Source organism: Rhipicephalus microplus, chromosome 8 (assembly GCF_043290135.1).
Source record: "Rhipicephalus microplus isolate Deutch F79 chromosome 8, USDA_Rmic, whole genome shotgun sequence".
NCBI lineage: Eukaryota > Metazoa > Arthropoda > Arachnida > Ixodida > Ixodidae > Rhipicephalus > Rhipicephalus microplus.
The window spans coordinates 71,987,823-72,012,892 of NC_134707.1; the positions used below are offsets into that span (position 1 = coordinate 71,987,823).

The 25,070-nt window shown below is 46.4% G+C and overlaps 1 protein-coding gene and 1 long non-coding RNA gene across 4 annotated transcripts in view; one reads left to right on the forward strand and one right to left on the reverse strand.

The window, feature by feature from the left end:
- Positions 1–25,070, reverse strand: part of LOC119165875 (uncharacterized) — a 97,351-nt gene that overhangs the window by 18,093 nt on the left and 54,188 nt on the right. The gene's annotated exons all lie outside the window — the stretch shown is intronic.
- Positions 20,766–25,070, forward strand: part of LOC142769152 (uncharacterized) — a 29,826-nt gene continuing 25,521 nt past the window's right edge. The window contains exon 1 of the long non-coding RNA XR_012885686.1: positions 20,766–20,923. This is a non-coding gene — a long non-coding RNA (uncharacterized LOC142769152). The remainder of the gene's footprint in view (positions 20,924–25,070) is intronic.

Below are 25,070 nucleotides of genomic sequence, written 5' to 3' on the forward strand. Positions count from 1 at the left end.
CAAATTCTGTGGCACAATATGTAGGTACATGTTAGAAGACCATATTGATTAAAAATTATGATTATATGATTATTATGGCCGTAAACGTTCTGTCCATTACTAAACTCGATTGCGAGACCTGTGTTCCATTACCAGGATATGTAACAAAATGATAGGATAGGAACGCAATTATCGACACTGAAGACACAGATGAACGCATAGTTCTTATTATTCTGAGTTAGTGCAATAAATTTTCACATACGAATCAGTTTGGTTGAATATTTGTTATAGAAATAGAGTTAAATTATGACATGTGCTTCTCTTTTTAGCCAAATATTCAGTGATTCTTTGAGCATCGCTGCATTTAAAAACTGGTGCCACGTGGTTACAACGTGGCCGTTATGAGCAGGCATTCTACTTTCCTTTTATTTTCTACTCATCAGCCTATTCACCGTCGGATTTTTCACGTTGTATTGTTACGGAAGAGAAGAGGCATCGTACCGAGGAGCCTGTACCTCAAATTTATTTCAAACGAGCAGCAGCGGCGTGACCGGTTGACCAGACACCGAGCGGAAACCACTTTTCATCCTTTCGTCAGGCACACACGCGCATTGTCCCACAAAATGTCAACATGCATGTAGCATAATCCCCGGCGGAAGAAGTGCCGTCTCGGTTCATCTAGATGTCAACGTCATCGGGAGGGTGGTAATGCTTCAAGCGTGCCACGTGTACAATATCGGTGGTCTGTGGGGCAGTTGGAAGCGAGAAGGCAGCAGGGGTGATTTCGTATGTGGAAGGAGTAACCTCACGAACAACAACTCGATATGGACCTGTGTAGCGGGAAAGAAGTTTTTCCGACAAGCCGACTTGACGGGTCGAGGACCACAGCAGAACCGATGAACCGGGTATAAAGTGCGCGTCGCAGTGCTGTTGATCGTACAAACGCTGCTGGTTCTCTTGAGAAGCCAGAAAGCGAGTGCGGGTGATTTCGCGTTCGTGGGCAGCCCGAGCAAGGGCGTCAAGGGCATATTTGCTGGTTGGTGTCATGGTAGATGGAATGACTATATCTAGGGGTAATGTAGGTTTTTGGCCGAAAAGCAGAACGAATGGATAGTAAGCGGCAGTGTCTTGGCGAGAAGAATTGTATGCAAATGTCACGTGTGGCATGGCAAGGTCCCAGTTAGAGTGATTGGAAGAAACATACTTCGCAAGCGGGTCTATAAGTGTTCGATTCAAACGCTCCGTGAGTCTATTTGTCTGCTGTTGGTACGACGTAGTGAGCTTGTGCTTCGATTCACATGGCTGAAGGATATCGGCTATCACCTTTGATGAAAAGGTGCGGCCACGGTCTGTAAGCAGCTGGCATGGAGCTCCATGTTGTAAGATTGCGTCGTGTAGGAGGAACTCGGCGACATCTGTGGCGCAGCTTGTTAGAAGTGCTCTTGTGATGGCGTAGCTCCTGGTATAGTCTGTAGCCACAACTATCCAATTTTTGCGAGAAGAATACAAGAGAAAAGGGCCCAGGAGGTCTAAGCCAACGCTGAAGTAACGTTCTGACGAAAAATCAAGTGGTTAAAGTTGTCCGGTGGGAATTGTCGATGATGTGTTGCAGCGCTGGCATTTACCTCAAGCCGCAACGTATCTTCTGACTGAGTGTGAAAGCCCTGGCAAACGGAAGCGACGGTGAATCCGGTCGTGTGTGACACACCAAGGTGAACAGCAGTTGGAAGGTCATGGAGTTTGTGTAAAACTGCCGAGCGGAGGTGTTTTGGAATGAGGAGCAACTGGGCTGGTCCATCTGGGTAGAAGTTCTTGTGGTATGGGACACCATTGTGGAGGACGAATCAGCGATGAGACCAGTCGGAAAATGGTGATATGGGGTGTTCGATTATAGCAACCAAGGACGCATCACGGCGTTTCTCGTCATCTATGCGGGTCAGCTGCGAAACGGAAAAGACGCAAGCATCGGTGTCTGTGTCAGGGATGGTGCTCAATTCATTAACGGGGTAGCGGAAGAGGCAGTCTGCGTCCTGAAGTAGGCGTCCCGACTTGTATGTAACTCTATAGGTATATTCTTGCAGTTGCAGAGCCCAGCGCCCAAGGCGACCTGTAGGATCCTTCAGTGACGAAAGCTGACATATCACATGGTGGTCTGATATCACAGAGAAATTTGTGCCATATAACTATAGGTAGAACTTCGTGACTGCCCAAACAAGAGCAAGACATTCACGCTCTGTTATTGAATAGTTGCGCTCGGCAGCTGTGAAAAGGCGGCTAGCGTAGGCGATAACTCGGTCTTGTCCCCACTGGCTTTGGGCTAGGACTGCTCTATTCCCGTGAACACTCACATCGGTTCGGAGTTCTGTCGGAGCGCATGGGTCAAAGTGGGCCAATATATGTGGATTCGTGAGGAGGTTGATGAGGTGAGAAAAAGTGGCAGCTTAAGCGGAACCTCCCGTAAAAGTCACGTCTTTCTTCAGAAGGTTGGTAAGTGGTCGAGCGATTGCTGCAAAATCTTTCACAAACCTTCTAAAATAGAAACAAAGTCCCACAAAGCTCTAGACGTCCTTGACAGACTCGGATACAGGAAAGCTCGTGACGGCACGAATTTTCCCTGGGTTCGGCCACACACCGGATGCGTCGAAAAGGTCGCCGAGCACCGTAATCTGCTCGTGGCCGAAGTGACAATTCGACAAGTTTAGTTGAAGCCCAGCAGAGCAGAAGATGTTGAGAACCGCTGACAAACGCTGAAGGTGCATTTCAAACGTACGCGAATATACTTGGACATCGTCCAGGTAGCACAGGCATGTTGACCACTTGAGCCCTTGTAATAGCGAGTCCATCATACGCTCAAACGTGGTTGAGCCGTTGCATAGCCCAAGCGGCATCATCTTGAATTAGTATAGGCCACCGGGAGTTACATACGCAGTCTTTTCTTGGTCTTTCTCGTTCACCGCAATCTGCCAATAGCCAGAGCGTATATCAATTAAGAAAAATTATCGCGCGCCATGAAGACAGTCGAGGGCGTCAACAATTCAGGGCAAAAGATAAACGTTCTATTCCGTGATCTGATTAAGATGGCGGTAATTAACGCAAAAGCACCACGTGATATCTTTCTTTTTAACAAGCACAACAGGAGATGCTCAAAGACTTGACGAGGGTTCAATAACTCTTTTGGCTAGCATCTTGCTGAATTCTTCCTCAAATTACCTTATGCTCTGTGGCAGACACCCAGTGTGGTCGGCAGTGAATAAGAGGATAATCACCAATATTATTGCGGTGCTTCATCAGGAATGTCTGACCGAGTGGATTTCTGTCCATGCCAAATATGTCGCAGTAGGAAGCCAGAAGGCGGAATAGGGTGTCGGATTGCTCAGGTTTTAGTTTCAGGTCAATCATGGAGTGCAAGGCTTCATCGAGGGTTGTGGCATCCTGCCACATGGGTGACATGGAAAATCGGCGCATGCGTCTGCCGCAAAATTGGTGACGTGGGCGTCTATTATGTGTTGAAGCGTGGCGACAGAAATTCCATGTGGTAGTACTTGTTGCGTAAAGCCGAAATTGATAATGGGAAGACATGTTCGGTTAGAGGCCATGGTTACAACGGTGTGTGGCGCAGTGATGACGCGCACCAGGAGAACATCAGAAATAGGCGGCACTACATAATCATCGTCAATAATGGTGGAACTTCTTGTCAATTCAATGAATTTGAAGGCTTTTGGCTGTATCCGACTAACGTCTGAGGTACAAAGGCTTTCCGGGAGCTCGGGCGTGAATCTGGAAGAAAAGGAAATTTTAAACAAAGAGTGCCAGCAGAACAGTCGATCAGGGCAGAATCCATCAATAAGAAGTCCATCCCGAAAATGAGGCCATGAGGGCAATTGTTAGGCACTGTAAATAAAACAGAAACATTGCGGCCGGCAAGGCTAATACGAGCGGTGGACATTCCAATGACAGCCACAATTCCACAATCGGCAACACGGACGGCTTGTGTTGTGGCAGGCATGAGTACTTTTTTGAGGCGGTGACAGAGACGAGCACTCATGACACCTTTCCTCCAATGTCAACTTAAGCTGTCAAAGAAAGACCATCCACATGCACTTCAAGCAGGTTCTTTTTAGTAGGGAGCGTCAACGGAGGATTTGGGTCAGTCTCACTTGCTGCAGCATTACCTCCACGAGTTGCATAATCTAGTTTTCCGTCCGGGAAGATCCCTAATCGGCGATGGATACGGGGGGGTTGGAGCGATGGAGTGGTGACGGCGTTGCGGTGACGGGCAACGAGCGGTAGAGTGGTTGTTAGGTGCGTCGGAAGCAGAATACCCACGACTGGGCGAATAGCGATGGAGGTAGGCGTATGGGCGAGTAGAAGAAGAAAATTGGCTCCAACTTGGGGAGGGGAGTGCAAGTGCTGCGGCAGTAGCGGGAGACATGGTCCACTCGGTGACAGCGGAAGCAAATCAACTAGTCTTCTGCTGTTTTCCATTCCGTCGTATTGAGGGATATGGACAGAAACTATGAGTCATGGCGTAGTGCATTCATAGGCATCGATCTGTGGTCCGGTCGGGAGGCGGAGCAGGCGACAGACAAACCAAGGTTAGTGATTTCTTGCCGCATGACTGCCTGCATAACTGAGACCACCGGAGGTGTTTGCACGGTGCCCTAGTCGAGTGGAAGTGGATGAAACGGCGTCTGACGGGCCGCCTCAAGCTCGCGCTGAATGATGTGTGTAACATTATTGTGCAAGGGTGGTGTGGCACCGAGAATAGTGCAGGTTGACGTGACAGCTACGTTTGAGAACCGCAAAAACAGAGGCAGAACTCCGCTGTTTTTGGCCATTTTGAAGTGGTGGCATTTCTTAATTATAAGATCGACGGTCGTGTCGTTGTTGCACACGAGCAAGTTAAAAGCGTCGTCCACGATGCACTTGAGTATTTGGCCCACCTTGTCGCTCTCGGTCATTTATTTGCTCGTCCGCTTTGCGGCATAACGCGGGAACGTCCTGTATGTACGAGACATACGACTCGGTTGATGACTGAAACGGGTGAGGAGTTTTTGTCGCGCGGCCATTTGTTGACCGGATGGTTTCCCAAAGATTTCGCTTTGTCGTTCCTTGAAGATGTCCCAGCTGGTGAGCTCAGCCTCATGAGCGTCGAACCATACACGCGGGGTGCCATCCAAGTAAAAGATTACGTTGGTGAGCATCATGGTAGGGTCCCATCGGTGAGTCAAGCTTACACGCAGGTACTTGTGGAGCCAGTAGTCGACGTCAAGGCCAGGCTGGGTGGAGAACGTACTCGGAACGCAAGGGTGGAACATCGTAAGCTACGTTGTAGCCGGTGCTCTAGCTGTTGACGTTGTCGGATTGTTATCATTGAAAGCCATGGCCGGAGGTTGGATGGTGCGGCCACTGCGAAGCTTCGTGTTGAGGACGGGGAATTTTCCACCTCCACCAAATATGTTACGGAAAAAAAGACGCCGTATCGACAAGACTGTGGATTAAGTATATTTCAAACTAGCAGCATTGTGACCAGATACCGAGTGGAAATCACTCTTCGTCCTTTTCTTCAGTCACACACGCGCATCATCCCACAAAATGTCAACATCCATGTAGCACTAATAATGTGACATCCACGTCAGACATAGTCATTATTTCTCCACTGTCAACGCCTCTTAAACATCTGAATAGAATACATGTACACGCTCGGTTGTCTAAGTCCACCCATGCTGACATTTTCAAGTTAATAGGCCAGTGCTAAACAAGGTATGTTACCTGTTTCAATAAATTTTTGGTTGCGCCCAGTTAGTATATCACATTTAGGGAGATATCGTGTGCGCAAATCAAGACTAATCACAAAAAAAAGAGACAATTAATGGCGCTTACTGAGAACTGAATTTTCAATTTGTAAGTGCCAGGGCTTCTTCTATATTCTTTATGTTTGGTATTTATATTGCACTGAAGTTTTCTCCTTGAATGCTGCCTCTTCTCTTTCTTGCTGCTTATGCGAGAGATTCGATAAACAATAAAAAAGCATTGCTTGAACAGGCACAGCGTTGTCTTGAAGGTCTGTAGATATTTCGCGGGAAATCGGCGAAACAGTTACTCAAAACTATTCCCACAACACAAAAATGCCGGAGAGTTGTGGCCAAGTTGTCTAGCTCATTTGGCGTGCTGGAGGTAGACAGCCACATCGATGCTTCCTTCATCGCTGACGTTGCTTAACATGGCATCGAGAATTGAGGCCGGGCTCCTTCTGTACAACAAGTTTTACGACGACATTTACGTCATTTCTGTCTGTTTAGAAAAAGTGGGTAACGATTTAGAGTAATAAAGGTGCACTACTATAGGAGAGCCTAAAGCCATCCCGCTATACGAGGCTGATGATGAAAAATACCAAATTGCACGGCCATGTTGTGCGGGAAGACCACGTATGAAAGAATTGCATCCCACGTCTTGTGTTGGACGTTGACTCATATTATAACAATATCGGCGATGGTTTTATTGGGAGGCTCAGTGAGGCCATTGGCCTGTGGATGGTAGGTGGTGGTCCAGCGTGGACTTGCCTGGCTGTACCGCAGGATCGCGTGAGTTAGTTCTGTTGTAAAGGCTGTACTTCTGTCAGTGGCGGGAACCTGCGGAAGGAAATTAGTGAACGGTATTCTGGAGGTGCTGCATTAGAGTACATCGAGCGTACAGCGGAGGCGAACCAGCGCATCAAGCCAGGTCACCCATGAGACATGAGCGCCAGCTGGAAGTTTTCTTGGAAAATGGAGCGCGTGGCTCTGAGACGGGTGTGCGTGACCGTTTAAGAGGCGATAAGGTGTAGAACGCGAAACACGGGTAGGTGCCACCACAATTTGTTGTTAGCAAAGCGTTGTAAACACTCATCTTTTCGTGCAAGCGTTGCATGGTCAATGCATCGTGATAACCGCTAAGGTCCTTGAAAGTAATTATGTAGGCCTTTTATAGTAAAAGACGCACATGCAGATTATATACGTGTTGTTGTGGTGTACCAAACATGCGTAATAATTGCTTTTATTTGACAATTGCACAAGTATGAACGCTGAACCTTGGGCAACTTTGGTGGGCGCTGTGGACGGGGTCGGCCGTTTCAAGTACCCGATGCTGTTAAAAGTGGACAAACAGACAATTGTTAGTGCAGACAGACAGACAGACTAAAATTCTTGCGTCAATGGTCCCCAAAAAAGATTATCGTCTTTAAAAAAAACGACGCCAGTCCCTGTCTGGATACTTTTAGGTCATTGGTGGTATGGCCCTCGAAGTATTTCACTTGGCCCCACAGTTCAGGTCGGGTCGCTGTCACTCGCAGAAGCCATAGACACTGATAGTTGCTGGAGCACCAAGGAACATTCATCGTCTTGGTCGTCCTGCGATGGTTGATGGATGGAGGCGCGATCGATTGATTTATTTGTGAGGTTCTACGTCCCAAAACCACAATATGATGATAAGAGACGCCGCAGTGGAGCGCTCCGGAAATTTAGACCATCTGGGGTTCTTTAACGTGCACCCAAATCTGAGCACACGGGCCCTAAACATTTCCGCCTCCTATGGAAATGCAGTCGCCGCAGCCGGAATTTTATCGTGCGACCTGCGGGTCAGTAGCCGAGTACTTTAGCCTCAAGACCACCGCGGCGGGGCGACAGAGGCGCGAGATACGCCGTCAGCCTCAAAGTGTTTTTTGCGGACTTGTACTTTAAAACGGTATTGCTGAATTCTTGAACCATAGGTTCCGCCGTGCGGTGTGATCTGAAGGGACCTTGAAGTGAGCCCTTGGACGGCTGAATGATGTTGCGTAGCATTTCGTCGAATCTTTTCTTCACAGAACCAGGTTGATGAGTACAAATTCAGTACGGGCGCCGTCAAACTAGTCGAGCACTTTTTTCTGTTATGATGTGATGTCTCGAACCTGAGGTTTGTCGAATTCTTAATGGTGACGAGAACCACTGCTTGAATTGCAGAAGCAGTGATTCGAACTGGTCTTGCTCGTAGTTCGAAAGGCTCGGGTTGACGTCAGACTCTGGTTAAGGACCTTCATTCGTCAAGTTAGCTTAGGCAGTATCGAAGAGAACACGAGCACTGCTGGCATCTGTCAAGTCGTCGATGTAGGCGACCATCGTTCCAACGTTGAAGTGCTTGTTTTTGTGGCCAAAGTTTGTCAGCACTACATTTGTTTTGCCATTGTTACAAATTGTGTAGAAGACGAGGAGCGACGTGATCATCATCTTTATCATCATCAGATCACTGTTCGGAATAAAGCAGATGTCGACAGGTGGGCTTTGCCATTGGCACGGCGTCTAGTTCCTTTCCTCAGCATTTGGTGCTGAAACCCGGAAATGAACCCGGGACCTTTATTATGGTGCTCCCTCTGGCTTCGTCTTCAAAAGCAATCTTGTCTCTATGAAACATTTTCTGCAAGGTATGTGCCTTGGAAGCCCACTTGCTCAATTTCATGCTTGATTCCGAGAAAAGCTTGCGCGCTTCATTGTGCACCATGGCAGCTTTACCCACACTTGGAAGTCCCCCGATAAGGTCATCGACGTAAAAGGTCTTCTCCAGTAACGCTACACCCTCTGGATATCGTTCTCGACAAAGTGCTAGGTGATGTAAAATGGTTGCTGCGAGCAAAAATGGGCTCAACGAGGCTCTGAACGGGACCCGCGTCATTATCCACGTCACCACAGATGGATATGAATCATTGTCCGTGGGCAACTGATAAATCCAGGGGAATCGCAGCATGTCGCGGTTTTCCGGGTGAATAGGCATCTGCAAGAATGCTTTTTTGATATGCGAGATGAGGAACACCGGGTGACATCGAAAGGTGAGCAGCAGTTGCAGAAAGTCTACTCCCAGCCTCGTACCTGTGAACAAGACCTCATTCAGGCAGGGATGGCCAGGCGCGTGCGAGGAAGCGTCAAACACCACCCAAAGTTTTGTTGTAACCACCTCTCTTTGTATGACAGCATGATTAAGCTTACAATACACATATTTTCTTGGTAGTGTCTCTTATTCGACTCGCTCTCCATGCTTCTCGTTAAAGTACGCCTTGATGGCCCTCTCATACTCCTTCAGGAATTCAAGCTGCAGTTTGAACCTATTTAACTGTACTTGCAGCCGGTGCTCCATCGATAATCGATTGTTGCTGTCGGCAGGTATTCCTGGATCCTCTAACATCAGTAGCACCTGGTTAATTCTCTCATCGAATGCCTCAAGTGTCGATGGATTCTTGCTCTTTTCCTCAGCAGGCGTCTTGATCCCCATGACGTCCAGACGCCACATCGCAGAAAGATCAAACTTCGTGCTACAGTGTAGAAATAGAGCGCTTGTGGATGCTGTACTTCTCTCGCGTTCTATGGTACCCTGAACAGTCCAGCCATACTTGGTTTCCACGGCCGTCAGGTTGCTGGTTAAATGATTATTCCTTCAAGTCGTGACCTTCCAGTACACAACGGAACCAACTAAGACGCTTACTTCCTGTGAGTGCCAGGTGTTTGGCTGAAAGTTGTCTGCAGCATCATAGTTCTTGTCACTACTGAGCGGCGGGCTTGTACCTGCATAAACTTGGGGTACCTCCAAGGCCTCCACGGTTATTGCTATGTCCGTCGACTGCGCCCCGTCGACTGGGCTACCCGTCGACTGCGTGTTACTTCACCGGGCTTCAAATGGCCGAACGTAACCAAGGAAAGTTCTTCGGTTCCGATGAGTAAGCATCTGAGGACCTTTGAATCATCTGCTCAGATGAATGTGCGCAGACTGCAGCTGTCAACAAGAATGCGCACGCGACACATTCGGGAACCACGCTCGATCCAGACAGGTCCTGTTTGAAGAAGAACGGCGTTGATTCCGCAAAATACACCTGGGGCTGATGTTACTGAAGTCATGTTAGTGCCTCGCTCGGTGATGCGCGGGTCGTCCTGGCTTCCTGTCATCTAGTTTGTACGGGTTGGGGCCGCCTGTGTGAACAGTTCACAGAGGATAGTAAGGTATCGTCGGTTGCACTTACTACAGGTGATGCTGCGTGCACGTCGGCAAAAACGCACCATGTGGTTTTGCAAGCCGCAACGCTTGCGCAACCGAGCCCATTTTTCCTCAGCCGAGAGCTGAACGTCGCAGTCCACGAAGGTGTGCTGACAACTGCTGCATAAAAGGCACACCTCTTCCGTAGCTGTAACGAATACGGCAGAATTGGAACGCCGTACGCAATTGTTCCATCAGTGCTGACGGAGGTTCAACCTCTTCAGGCCGCGACCGCGAGGAACGAGACGCCGTATGTTCTGGCCTGCTTTCCTCTCTAACCTCAATCTGAAAGCGCAGAAAGTCGAAAATTCGGCAGCCTGGCAAGCTCTCTTTTCAGGTGTTGTGATGCCGGACGTTTCCTGTGGTGCTTCCTGCACCTTTTGGCGGTAGAGAATCACGAGATCAACCGGCAGACACTTCATCAGGACGTGGTTGACAACCACGTTGTACTGGTCAGGTTTGGGCGCCCAAATCGGTCAACGTGGAGACGCGGAAGTTGACCTTGTCATAGAGCAGGCGAAGCTTCCTCACGTCTGCCGACGACTTGACCGGCGCTAAAGCGAGCAGGTGGTCAACGTGCTCGTTAACAAGCAAACCGCTTCGACCAAATCACTCCGTCAAGATCTTGATTGCGATGTTGTAATTGTCCTTGGTTAGTTGGATCCTCTCGATAGCTCTTTTTGCTACCACTCAATTGCGACTGAAGGTACTCGAACTTCTCGATCTGTAAAAGGTCTTCATTCAGGTGAATCGTGGCACTGAAATTGTTCCAGAAGCACTTCCAATCGCGAAGTGCACCGGCAAACGTGGGGATCTGTAGTTTCGGCAGAACCACCGTGCGATGACACGGCATCGTTCCTTGACTGGGAATCGCAATGGCTACTCGAGAAGGGCCACTGACCTTGCTTTGAGCTGTGGTGCTGGGATCACCAGCGTCCGCGTTCGGTGATGTAGCCACCGTCTTCGTAACACTCGTCACTGTCGGCTTGTCTGCGGGCGCTCGGAGGAAGAAACGCACTCGTGACACGGTGTAAGAGATCGTAAGACTTCTTGATTAGGAGACGGCTCATGTGCCTTCCGCAAGAAGACAGCAATACTCACGGCATATCAACGAGAAACCACCGGCTATGTCGCGCGCGCTATCGTGAGCGTCTTACAGCGGAGCTATGAAGCCGATAGAAGCAGTCCTACCTTCTTCTACTTTGATTCGCGCACAACGCGCCTTATCGTAAACTACCTCGAATTTGCGAAGGTGACGAGGAGGTGGTTGTGCACGATGAAGGCACACATTCCCTACTATGGAAGCTGGGAGAGGTTCTGTCAGTTCACCCGGAAAGAGATGGCATCTTAAGCATCTGCACCCTTCGACAAGCATCAGCACACACCATAAAACGACCCGTTTAAAATTTATGCTTTCTGAAGGCAAGCCAGCGCGAATACACTGCCTAGTGATCGTCTTGGCCCATTGGGAGTATGTTGCATATTATTGTGGCCACACGACAACGGGCAGAAGAACCGAAGAAAGAAGAAGTTAAGCACAAACGTGGCACAAGCGCCGAAAACACCGCTGGAATATCAAGTGCAAGAGAAGACCCAGATGACACTACTAGGACGGACATGGAACTCTTACTAATGCTGAAGAACATTTTGTGCTTGAAACACTTGTGAGCGTTCAGTTTTCTTAGTCGTCAGGCGCCACTGTGGGTGCGCGGAGGCTGTTACGACTCGTATAGAAGACGAGGAGCAACGTTATCATGATTGGGGAATTAGATCACTGTTCGGAATAAAAAATATGTCGACGGGTGAGCTTCGCCATGGGCACGGCGGCTAGCTTCTTTTCTCAACATTTGGTGCCGGGATTCCCAGGAGGAAGGACCTTCGCAGGTGAGACGAAGCGTCCTTCATGAATTTGTACCGCAGTGGCATCCTCCAGGACCTTTTCGAAGCCACCGTTGGTTGAAGATTATGTGCGAGGCCTGACCCTGCCCGTGACCCAGACCGTGCAGCGTGGCATGTTGACGATGCCCGGAGCTTCATCATGCGATGCTTTGTGATGGGTAGGACGGTAATGCATACTTGGCCTCGGTGCGTGGCCAGCCAGTGCTTTTCTACATGTTTCGACACTTGGACAGAGTATGAAGGCCCAGATCGACATACGTAGTAAAGTACGAACGACCGTCGCGGATTCCATTGTCAGCATCGAAAGTGTCTTGCATCTAGAACGCCCACAAATAAGTGAGTTGCGGAATATTCACCACGTTCTGAGTGACCAGTTTGAGCTTCTCAAAGGAATTCATAAACAGATAGAAGACATGGTGGATATCGCCCACTTAGAAGCCGAAATGAAGGAAGCCGATGTTTCTGTGCGTAAAATTATTCTGGCAAAAGTCAAAGCTAAATATAAGATTGAAGATGCGCTGAATCCTCGGCAGGCTCACTTGCAGAAGATAAAGCTGAGGATTAGAACAAAGTAGCAAGCGGAAGGGCTCTTTTCGCCTATGATGCAACCATCTAGCCAATGCTTCATCGATTGCGATATTGCCACACAGAAGGTTAATGGCTCAACCCCACGACAGATAGAACAATATGTTGTAAGAAGAGAAACCAAAATTTTCACTACAGAGAATACAACACTGAGGACCACCAATGAAGAGCAATCTGAACTTCTAGAGACCTATTCGATGCCTTTAGAGCCCTCGTCAACGTTCAAAGCCCATCAACTTAACATCAGAGCGGCTGCTCGGGTGTTTGTGGACGAAGAGACCTCTACGATTGAATGGCATGATGCCCTTGGACATTCAGAAGACATTGCAAAAGATACTGAAAATAAGTACTCACTGAGGTTCGCAATGTTCACTGTGACGCAGTCCTCTATGCAGTGCTTACATGTTACCGGACGAATCAAATCACAGCCACATCAACAAGCGGGAGAAACTAAAAGACGACATGGAAAGGCCGTGAGAAAACAGAAGCCTACTGCCTGTAAAGCTCATGAGTGTAGCTCTTCGACAAAACTGCCAACACCACGAAAGAAAAGAAAGTGGATCGTGCGGGCTGCATCACTGCCGATGCCCAAAGCCAAGGCCAAATCACAGCAGCGAATGATGCAACGCAAGCCAAGGCAGAGGAAGAAGGCAGGTGCTCACCAGAAAAATTCAGCCAAGAAGAGAAGGCCACGGAAGAGGTTCCTTAAGAAAGGCCACCTACAATCTTCACGTAGCAGCATTCGTTGGGAATTTAGATACCAAGTAAACCTGCTCAGTGACAACAGAAGTGCATCGATGTCAACGCACTCAATAGCACGAACGTGGCACAAGCGCTGAAAACACCACTGGAAGATCACGTGCAGGAGAAGACCCGCATGACACTACTAGTAATGACTTGGAACTCTCACTAATACTGAAGAACAATTTGTACTCGAAACTCATGTGAGCGTCCAGTCTCCTTTGTCGTCAGGCGCCACTGTGGGGGTACGGAGGATGTTACAAATAAGTAGAAGACGAGGGACGACGTTATCATGATCGGGGAATTAAATAACTGTTCGGAATACAAAGAATCTGGTGACAAAGTATGGTTGGTATACGACAAGATTTGTATCAATCGAGTACTTTACCGCTGGGATGATACCGCGGGCGATAAGGTTGAGATCAAAACAGAACGCAATGCTCCCTCCAATCAAAAAACCCAAAAAAACCAAGAAGGAACACCACCCATGCGCACTCGCCGCCATCAACCACGTCCAAAATAGTTTTTGTTAATGTGAATGCACGCAGCATACTGAACAAACTCGACTCGCTAGAATCAGTACTTCTTACTGTCGACCCTGACTTCTTGGCGGTGACGGAAACGTGGCTTTCAAACGAGATTGGAGACGCCGAAATAGCACCTCCAAACTACTGCATTGTGAGAAAGGACCGAGCAACACGCGGTGGTGGAGTTGCCATTCTTATTAACAAACGTATTCGATTCACACAGATGCCTGTTGTTGAGGGTGCTGAAGCGGTGTTCTGCAATTTATTGTGCGGCTCATTTTCAAATGTAGTTGGTTGTGTTTATCGCAGTCCAGGGTCAGACCATATCGCTATGCAATCACTGCACGCATACATGCAGCGCAATGTGAAAGGCAAGAGACTAATTCTTTTAGGGGACTTTAATCTGCCCGACATAAACTGGCGGACCATGCAGCATGAGTGCTTAAACTCAGAAACCCTTTTTGATGCAATGCTATCTTTTAACCTCAATCAGATAATAATGGAGCCAACACGGGTGCAGGCGGAGAGCTCCAATATACTTGACCTGGCATTCTTAAGCGACCATTTTCCAAGTGACAAACACAGCGTAGAAATTCTCGATGGGATATCGGACCACAAGCTAATCGTGTGCAGCGCATCAATTTGTGCCAAAAAATCCACTGCCACTCGCAAAAAAACGTTCCAGATTCTCAGAATGCAGATGACACCAGCATAATTGATCATCTATCAATGGAATTAACACCGTTTGAAGAAGATTCGAAACGCGCATCCATAAGTGTCGATGAATTGTGGTTAAAATTTAAACATACCATAACGCACTGTATGAAATTATATGTACCAAATAAAACAAAAAGATCAAAGAAATATAATCCCTGGATTAATCGTGATATCATTCACGCGAAACGCAAAGTTAAAGAACTCAGGAAATCCCTAAAACTAAGTAAAAGCAAATCTAAGACTGCTCTCACAACTGCCATCACCGACATGAAATTAAAAATAAGAACCGCAAAAAAGAACTATTTCACTAACACCCTTCCTAGTTTCATCAAAAAGTCGCCGCAAAAATTTTGGGGCTTTCTTAAAAATTCAAAGTCTAGCGAAAATGCTAGTCATCCTCAAGATGGCCTTATTACCCCTTCTTCGCTCAATGAGCACTTCCAATCAGTTTTCACGGCCGATGACGGCAATCAACCACCAATCGACATTTTGAACAAAGAACCATTGGAACTGCCCGTGATAACCGAACAAGGTATCTTTCATCTGCTCCTCCAACTTGACACAAAAAAAGCCTCAGGACCAGATAACATTCCAAATTTGTTTCTCAACCGATATGCGGAGTGGATGGCAAAATATCTGTGCATCATATTTGATAAATCCCTAGCAACATGCACCATACCGGATGATTGAAAAAAAGCGAAAGTTAAACCGATACACAAATCAGGCCCAAAAGATGACGTAAATAACTTCAGGCCTATATCTCTTACTTGCACTTGCAGCAAACTTCTTGAACATATTATCTTAAAACATATCAATATATATCTTGAAAACGAACGCATCCTGTCGCCTTCTCAACACGGTTTCCGTAGGGGGCTTTCTACAGTCACGCAACTAACAGAACTAACCCATGATTTATCCTTAAGTGTGGACAACCAAAAACACGTCGACCTTATCATATTAGACTTTGCAAAAGCCTTTGATAAGGTTTCGCATAAAAAACTGGTACAAAAACTAGAATGTACCTTAGGCAATGGCTCCGTTACGAAATGGATAAAAAACTACCTTACCGGTCGCACACAACTTGTTGATTTCAATGGACAAGTATCCACAACAGTTCCCGTCAAATCCGGTGTTCCCCAGGGTTGTGTTCTTGCTCCGACCCTATTCCTAATTTTTATCAATGACCTACCCTGTCAAATTCCCGTCCACGTCAGACATTTCGCGGATGATTGTATAATTTATCATGAAATAAACTCTGCAGAAGATCATCTTGCCTTAAACAAAGCCCTCGAAATAGTATCAAACTGGTGTTCAGATTGGCAAATGATACTTAATGTTAAAAAATCAGCTATAATGACAGTAACAAGAAAAAGGGAATGGTCAGAGTTCTCATATACCACCAATAGTATCCCACTTCCTAGAACAAGTCATCATAAGTACCTTGGCCTCACCTTTACTAGCGATCTGAGATGGGATGCCCACGTTTCTAACGTTACAGCTACCGCACTGAAACGACTTTTTTTTCTGAGACGATGCCTTCGACTAGCACCTTCTGAAATTCAACTGTTAGCCTACAACACGTACGTGAGATCTGTTCTTGATTATGCGAACATTGTTTGGTTCCCGTACACAAAAAAACATATTGCGAAGCTAGAAGGCGTGCAAAGAAAAGCTGTTCGATTTATTTTTAACAAGTTTAGGCAAACAGACTCACCAACTGAAATGCTCTAAGAAGCGGGCATGCTAACGCTGCAAAAACGAGCAAGACTAGCACGCCTACGATTCATGTACCAGCTACGCCATAAGCAAACCAACATCGATGCCTCCAGGTACATTACACTTCAACAATCACGACCCACCCGTAAGAAGCACCCCGAAATGCTACAAGAATACGCATTCCGTACGAAATGTTTCAAACACTCATTCTTCCCAGCATCAATAAGGGAATGGAACAGCTTAGCAGCTATGATTACTAGCAGCAATTCTTTAAATATTTTTTCACGTCTTGTTGAAGAACATTTGCGTTTGGAACCCTAATATTGCGCTATTGTGGTCATCTTTGCAAAATCCATTGTTTTAGACTGTGTTATTTTGACTCTTTCACACTGTAATCATTTGGATATAGTACAATTACTGTTAGAACTTTGTTGTTAGAATTTGGTTAGAATTTGTTTGAATTTGATTGTTAGAAAGTGTGAGAACTGGTAGCATCAATGTAACGCGTATCCTAAACTATGTATAACTTACGGATGTTTTTATTGTGTGCTTTTATTGTGTGTTTTCCCGATATCCTTTCTGCGAAAATCCCGACAAGGGATTGGCAGTATTTTTAAATAAATAAATAAATAATACAGAAGATGTTGACAGGTGAGCTGCGCCATGGGCATGGCGGCTGCTTCCTTTCGTCAAAAGCCATCACGCAGCTCTATTATGCCTCTTCTTATGCAAATATTATGGTTTAGTAGGTGTTCATGTTATTATGTTAGTAGGTGCTCATTATGTTAGTAGGTGTTCATGGCTCTCGATGACGCCTTTAAGGTTTTGGCTTTTTTGGTACCGACCGAAATGAGTATACGTCGGATAAAGGTGACACAGTGCCCTGTTGTTCTATTGCGTTCCATGCGTGGTTCTCTAGCGTCATGTGGGGTGGCAGTGGCATTTCTGGGGTTAGTGTAGTTGATACAGAGCTCACATCGGTGACGGCACCATGCAGATTTAGGCAGTTCATCTGAAGTATCACGTCCTTGGAGCACTGTTGTAGGAAAAAAATATTAGCAGGATAAGTCCGGTTGTTGATTGTGACTCGGGATGTGCGAAGTCCTACTGGTGTTATCAGGAGGCTTCGAGCAGCCCAGCTTTTGGGTCCATTTCGAGTGTTTTCTGCTTTATTCAGCATGACGGCGAAGGGCTCACCATTGACGGAATGATTGGTGCCAGTATCAACGAGAGCTGGGACGTGGTTCTATCGAATATGTCGAGGTCGCTGGTTTGTCCTCGCGGTTGGGGCGTCGGATCATGGCAACGTCAGTTGATTTCACTGCTTCCACGTTGTGTAGTGAGTTTTTCGCGCTGAGAAGTTTGGAAGTTAAGGTTCCTTTGGTCTTGCGGCAGGTGCTTTCAATTTGATACAGCGTCGTCGTCGGCGGCAGCAAAACAACCTTCAGTAGTTCGTCGAACAGCAACCGCACCTCCATCGGTTGCTGCCCTTAGTTTTTCGAATATGCGCTCGGGGAAAGTCTCTGAATAGGGCCGGCGTAGTGGCTGCGCTGCAGTGACATGTAGCGGCTTGACAGCGATGAACGGTGAGGTATCGGTTTCTCCGCTAAGTTCCTGCGAGGTAGTCGCCGATTTGATATGTGGGGTTTAACATCCCAAAACCACCATAAGATTATGAGAGACGTCGTAGTGGAGGGCTCCGGAAATTTCGACCACCTAGGGTTCTTTAACGTGCACCTAAATCTGAGCACACGGGCCTACAACATTTCCGCCTCCATCGGAAATGAAGCCGCCGCCGCAATTTTTGTTCCCGCGACCTGCGAGTCAGCAGCCGAGTGTCTTAGCCACTAGACTACCGCAGCGGGGCATAGTCGGTGATTTCTTGAGGTCATTTATCCTTCTTTGGGCACGGCGCTTTGATGTCAAAATGAAGTAGCCCCGTTTGCCGGTATTGGATATGGCGGTAGGTGTGGCCAACTTCCCTACAGCGGTATCCGAGTTGGCGGTGGTAGGGTGCACGCCAATTAGGAGTCTTCCATTGCGTATATCGCTGCTTAGCTGGCGTTAAGTTTGACGAAGAATGGGGCGGCGGTCCTGCCTAGGGGCGAAACGGCGGCCATACGGCGCCTTAGCGTTGGCGGGGAGGAGGGTCATAACGGCGGGTTGTAGCAGCCTAGTTCATGACTTGCATCTCCGGCTCTGGAAGCTGAGGAACTCGCAGCAATTGTAGGACCTCCTGTCGTATGACGTACGGGATGCAGTACGCTTGAGGCTGCGCTGCATGTAGCGATTTTTGCAGCTCGTCTTGCACTATCATAGCTCAGATTGTCTGACGCATGTGGGTAGGTCCTAGCGCTTGACCAACGGCGTAGCTTGCACGGGGAAGCTGCTGTTGTTTGGCCGTGTCTGCAACTGGAGCATTTAATTAGCGGAAGCTTTTGAAGGGAATTCCTCGGCCGTCTTTGACGCGTTCCTGATCAATCCGGCGAAGAGTTTTTGCTTGACTTAAGGAAGCTCATTGTGTTTTCTTCCGTGATGCTGTGGTCGGTGTGCTGAAACAATAGGGCTATCTCATCGGTGTAGATTGCAGTATTTTCTTTGGGAAGCTGCACGCCTGTCTCCTGTATTGTAGTGACACGTTCAATGCGGGCGTTTGAATCATCGACTCACGGTTCTCAAACTATGTCGGACGGGAGTCTTGCACGGTGAAATGAACGTGCCGCAGCTTCTCACCGTTGGTTCTGTCGTTGAAAAGAGCGACTAAGTGGAACCTTCGAAGTCATATTCCGGGTTTTTGATTGCTGAACCGCGTAAAGTTTGCGGCTCTTTGCGCTGCTAGAGCAGGAACAGTGCAGGTGGCACAGGCACTGACATTGTCGCCGTGATTGACGTAATGTCTTTGTCTTCCGAGTATTGTCAGGTAGGAGCTCGTACTCTGGTATACAACCTTGTTGCTTGCGGCTAGCTCGCTGATCCTGGCTGGCGTCGGTGTCTTCTCTGTGATGTGGGCTGGGTTCATGGCTTGACGGTGGTGTCCGGTACTCGAAAAAAACACCTCCACCAGACGCCACGTGGCCATGACGTCAACCAAAGAAGCAGCTTTGATTTTCACATCAAATTGTGTATTTGGCTAAACTTGTGGTAAGTAACCGATGAGTCAGATCACAGTAGCACACTTGCACTGATAGCTGTGAAGAGAGCGTCAGCCCTCAATAAACTGACAAGCGGTGGTGTGCCTCGGCATTTATACATGTGCTGTCAAATGTTTCGGCACTATCACTAGCAGTCACATATATTCCAGAACAATTTGTAATGTTCAAGTTGTGCGCGTAATCACGTCGGAATGTTCGGACAATATCTCAGTGGTTCTTAGTCCATCGGTGCGTTTGCTCAAGGTCGCCCTAATACTTTGTAATGAGACAATAACCAAACTGGACAAGAGAGTGTGGAAGTAGGAGTTATAATACTGAAAGTGTGGATGGAGTTCAAGGTAAAACAAAATGACAAAATAGTAAAGCATGGCACAACGTGTGAATCTGTTTACGTTTTCGAAAGCCTCATCGGCTCGAAGTAAATTACAAGGTTAGGAGGCTTTCAGAAAAAACGTAGTTACCTTCAACGGTGCCCAAGGCGAAGTTAACGTTGTTACAAAAACAAGTAGTCCTATTATCATCATATTTATTAATAATAATATTAATAATAATTATAATAATAATAATATAACAATATTATTATTATTATTATTAATAATAATAATAATATTATTATTATTATTATTATTATTATTATTATTATTATTATTATTATTATTATTATTATTATTATTATTATTATTATTATTATTATTATTATTATTATTATTATTATTATTATTATTATTATATTATTATTATTATTATTATTGTTGTTGTTGTTGTTGTGCAATTTTAGTTTGGACTTACTAGCACAAAACGACACTGGGAAGTATTGTTCACAAAAGCTCACAACTACCACCTAGTGCTGCATGGTGCCCGTCTATGCCTTTGAAAAAGTGGAATATAAAAAGAAAGAAAGGTAGTAAAAAGCAGAAAAGCAAATGTACGAAATGAAATAAATTATATGAGATTGATTTGTGGGGTTTAACGTCCCAAAACCACCATTTGATTATGAGAGACGCCGTAGTGGAGGACTCCGGAAATTTTGACCACCTGGGGTTCTTTAACGTGCACCCAAATCTGAGTACACGGGCCTACACCATTTCCGCCTCCATCGGAAATGCAGCCGCCGCAGCCGGGAATCGAACCCGCGACCTGCGGGTCAGCAGCCGAGTACCTTAGCCACTAGACCACCGCGGCGGGGCTAAATTATAGGAGAAGTAAGACGGCGCAGGCCAATTGAAATATGGAAGTGTTGAAATAAAAAGCCAAGGGTAAAACAGATTGAGAGACAGCTTCAAAATCAGCATGACGTCAACGCATCAACGAGCATGATACATGAGTGATGACGTCATGGAAAGCCTGATGAACTCCATTTGGAGGTTCTGAACAGTGCCGACTCTGAAGTACAGGATTTTATCTTCCGAAAATAGTGCCAGAGGCCAATTGAAAAACTAATCTCGTTACGCTTAGTGTCTGAAGTGCTATGGTGCCATGTCCACGTGCAGAATTTTGGCCAGGAAATGGCAGCTGTCGCGGCTAAGCATCATCAAGTTTTCCTGAAGCTAATTACGGACATGACTGATCCAGGTGACAAAAAATATTGTCGCACGCTTTGCGCTCTAAAACCACAGTAGAAGTACGGCCTTAGTGCAAGAATTTTCATTATTCTACTACGTGGCACTCTTGTATACGTACTTCCGTAAGGCTATAGAAAAACCTCGAGTGCTTTGCTTGCGTTAAAATGTACCCACCGGTACTGGCGTTGAACCCACGGGTTTTCGGTTAGGAAACTGTTGTGAGCGTGAAAACTTTTAGAAGTATTTTCATCGGGTTTTTTAAACTTATGTTCGTTGTAGCAGCTTGGTAATTGCAAATGTATTGTGTTCAAAGTATGTTTTTATTGTGAAAAAAAGTAATCACGTTTTTTAAACGCGATAGCGTTAAAAGCTCACTTTGCACTAACTGCGACATCGGTATCAGCATCCTTGGCTGTCAGCAAAAAAAGCATCAAACTCGTGACCTATAACATTCAAGATAGAGTGAAATTAAAGTCATACTATTAATATTCAGATTTCAGCAAGAGTTTAACCCTGGTTTCTGCGTGCCGAGCAGGTGTTTTACGACAGAGCCACGCTTCTGCTCGAAACAAAATGGATAAAAAGATAGTAATAATTGTGTGTATTGAAGGAGTAATCTTAAGGAACTTAATATTGCTTCGCCATAGCATATACTCACGCTATGTTCCAAAACGTGAAATACGCAACGAGCGGGTCTTTATCAAGGAGCACTTATTTTCACATATTGCGTTACGGTACCAATCATTTGTTCATTCGCAAAATGAACAAATATGGCGTAATAGGCACCTAACCCTTGTATTTTGACTGTATATTCAGCGATTGTTTGAAACAACCAGAATAAGGCACGCAACCACTCGTGCTAGGTTGAGACATGCATGCCCAGAACCAAAGTCAGGCTAGCAGCCGAGAAAGCGGCATGCTTGTGGCGCGATTATGCTTTTGCATTTTACGTTTGATGCAGATTCTCAAGATTACTTGAAGTTTTATTAAGGTGAATAGCATTGCCTGTAGTTTGGATAATAAACCAGAACTGATGAAGATACCTTTGATGTTTGATGTAGATGTTTTTTATATAGGTTGCTGTGTGCTAGATGTTTTATTAATCTAACAAAAACTTTGTGTTTTGAATGCGAAGTAGAACGCCGCATTGCTTCCTTCGACTTTTTTTGATATACGTTCAATAGAGAAGAGTAATAATTATACTTGCAGTAATCTAAAATTTTCACCACGTAGGCGCTAGAAACTAGTATCACAAATATTTCATAAGAAGTATTTGCTTTTTAAATGCACTTTTATGGAGGTGATTCGCAATCTAATGTGTCATTCTAAATATGTATTTTCAAGTAGCAATATGTATGGTACAAGTATGTGCATCGGTGACATTGTAATAATCTAAAATGATATGCATGCGTCATAACGATAGAAACCAGAAATTGCTATTCTTGTGGTTGCCTGCTTTGCACTCCTTACCGCTTTGAGGGCACTTTCTGCATTTCTCGAGACATTCATTAACAAGGGGCGACACTTGATGACACTTCGCAGTCTAGACTCTCATCTAACGAAAATCTCATTAGCATTTTGAACAATATCTTTCCTTATTGCAGTCAACATTCTTTTAATAGTGTTGAAAAGTGCGGTAGTAAAAGACAGCCTTTTGTACGTTCCTAAAACATCAACACCAAATTAACTATTGCTTCAGGATATGGTTCACAAATGCCATCTTGCTGCGCTGTGGCTCATGCGAAAAAAAAAGCACTGCAGCTCGATTTGTCAGTCTGATATTCTGTCAAAGCAAAGCGTATTCTTGCACGACAAAAATCCTGGCCTCGGTTAAGGCGCCAATGATTGTGGGTGAAAAATATTCTTTCACCTAACCATAATCTTTCACGTGACTTTTGCGGCATATGTGCACTCAGATTTTTCTTGTTACCCATCGTATACAACCTGCCTCGACATGGTATTACACCCTGACCACCATACACCTCAAACCGAAGCAATCGGTCACTCTAAGCTGCTATTTGTTTTGCGACCGTGACCTCAACGACGTCGGCAATGGGCCATTAGGCAACATATCTCTTGAAAGCACGACACAAATGCTTGTAATTTTCTCCTCCATTTTCGCAGATGATAATGCCACACACCCTCCTCAAGTTTTGTTATCGCCCTATTTCACTGTCAGGAATACTCAGGAACTGCAATTGATCGTTTTTTTATAAGCGCCCACTTCGTAAACATTACAGATTATTCTGGAGCCTATGTCACTCCTAACGATAAAGTTAGAATATTCTAGGTCAAATTATTAAATTTCGACGCACTTCACCGCTTGTCAGTTGATCGGCGGCTGACGTTCTCTTCACCGCATCAGTGTCAGTGGGGATCGCTGGTGTCTCATCTTCAGTTTACGGGTCACAGGTTTCGCCGAATAAGCAGTTTCATCTTGTAATTACAGTATGCTTCTGTGATGATTATGAACGTTTTCCCATGATTTTCTGCTGCCGGACGAGAAAGAATTCGTAGGACCGCTTTAGAGTTGAAGAAAAGGAAAAACAAAACTTCAGGAAGCACACTAGTGTAGAGAAAATGCGAAAGCGAACGGTGAACAAACTATATGTAGAGGTCACTGGTAAGCATGCGAAGAAGGCACTTCTAAACTGTCCGTAGTTCGGCTTCGTCACTGTATTACCCTGTCGTGCGCGTAAAGTTCTGGGCTGGGCAGCGGAAATAAGAAAAAATACAGCCTCTTTTGGGGATCAGAGCACTGTCCTTCTGTTGTGACGTGTCAGTCACCTTGAAGAAGGGCAGAAGTGGCACGGTGGGCGCACGATCGCTCCGTAAGGCATGGTCTTCACACAGGAATGTGTTAACCTGTGCAGCACTGTTGTAGAACACTCGGCGGTGAACTCCGTACGGCGGGCCGTGACTCCTGAGCACCATGATCAGCCAACGGTCCACGAAGGCTGCACTAGGCAGGCCTCATCCACGAACCCGCTTCCGGCCGCGGCATTTAGGCAGGAGCCACGCCTCTGCGACACTACATCACCCCTCAAGGAGTAGCTTCTCAGCTTCCATAGGAGCTAACTCACGCTCATGTTCTTCCTGCGCTGCTAGTTGGGCTTCCTCTCAATCTATTGCTCTCTGCACCTTCATTTCTTTTTACTCCGGGCTCACCCATGCCAATAACGCCTCGACACTCAGCCCCATTTCCTTCCCTAGCTCAACTAGCTTTCTCTTCTCGTTATTCTCGTCCGACACACACAAACAGCGTGAGGCTCTTGTAATGAAAGAGCTTAGTCCTGTCTCGCAGACGCCATAAATATGTGATGATTATGGACGTTCGTCACGTCGGTTGCTGCTGCCGGATGAGAAAAGATTTGTAGGACCACTTTAGAGTTAGAGAAGAAAAGAAAAACTTTGCGTAGCACACTAATGAAGAGGAGATAGAAAAGCAATAAACAGACAAGCTATATGTACAGGGCAATGGTAAGCATGCGCAGCAGGCACTTCTAAACTGTTTAAAGTTCGGCTTCGTTATTGCATGACCCTGGCGCGCGAGTAGAATTCCGAACTGGTAAGTGGAAATGAAAAAAAAAAACACCATCTCATAGTTCGGAGCACTGTCTTCCCGCGTTGGCGTGTCCGTCGTCTGGCAGGGCAGAGGTGGCACGGTAGGTGCATGGTCGCCACACATGAATGTGTTACCGTGTGCAGCATCGTTGTCGAACACTCGGCGGCCAACTCTGCACGGCGGGCAGCGACTCACGAGGACCATGATCAAGCAACGGTCCACGAAGGCAGCACCAGACAAGCCTCTTCCACGAACTTGCTTCCGGCTGCTGCACACAGGCAGGAGCCACGCCATAAGGCAGGTCCTTGCAACTCGAAGCAGGCCACTGGGGCTTGACCTTGGACAGACTCGACCTGGTCGCACGCTCGCCTCAGGAACCCTGGCTGACGCTCGTCGTCTGAAATCGTGCACCAGATGCCCTCGTAGCTTCGTCGTCTTGACGTCGCGACCTTTTTTTTTTTGTTTGGTGCATTGCGTTGAAGCTAGTTCTTACTTCTTCACTCGCACCCCGCGCCACCTACCCTCCGCTCTTGAGTTTCAGTTCCGGATTGCCATTTCATGTCCTTTATGCTTACGCATTACCAATGAACCA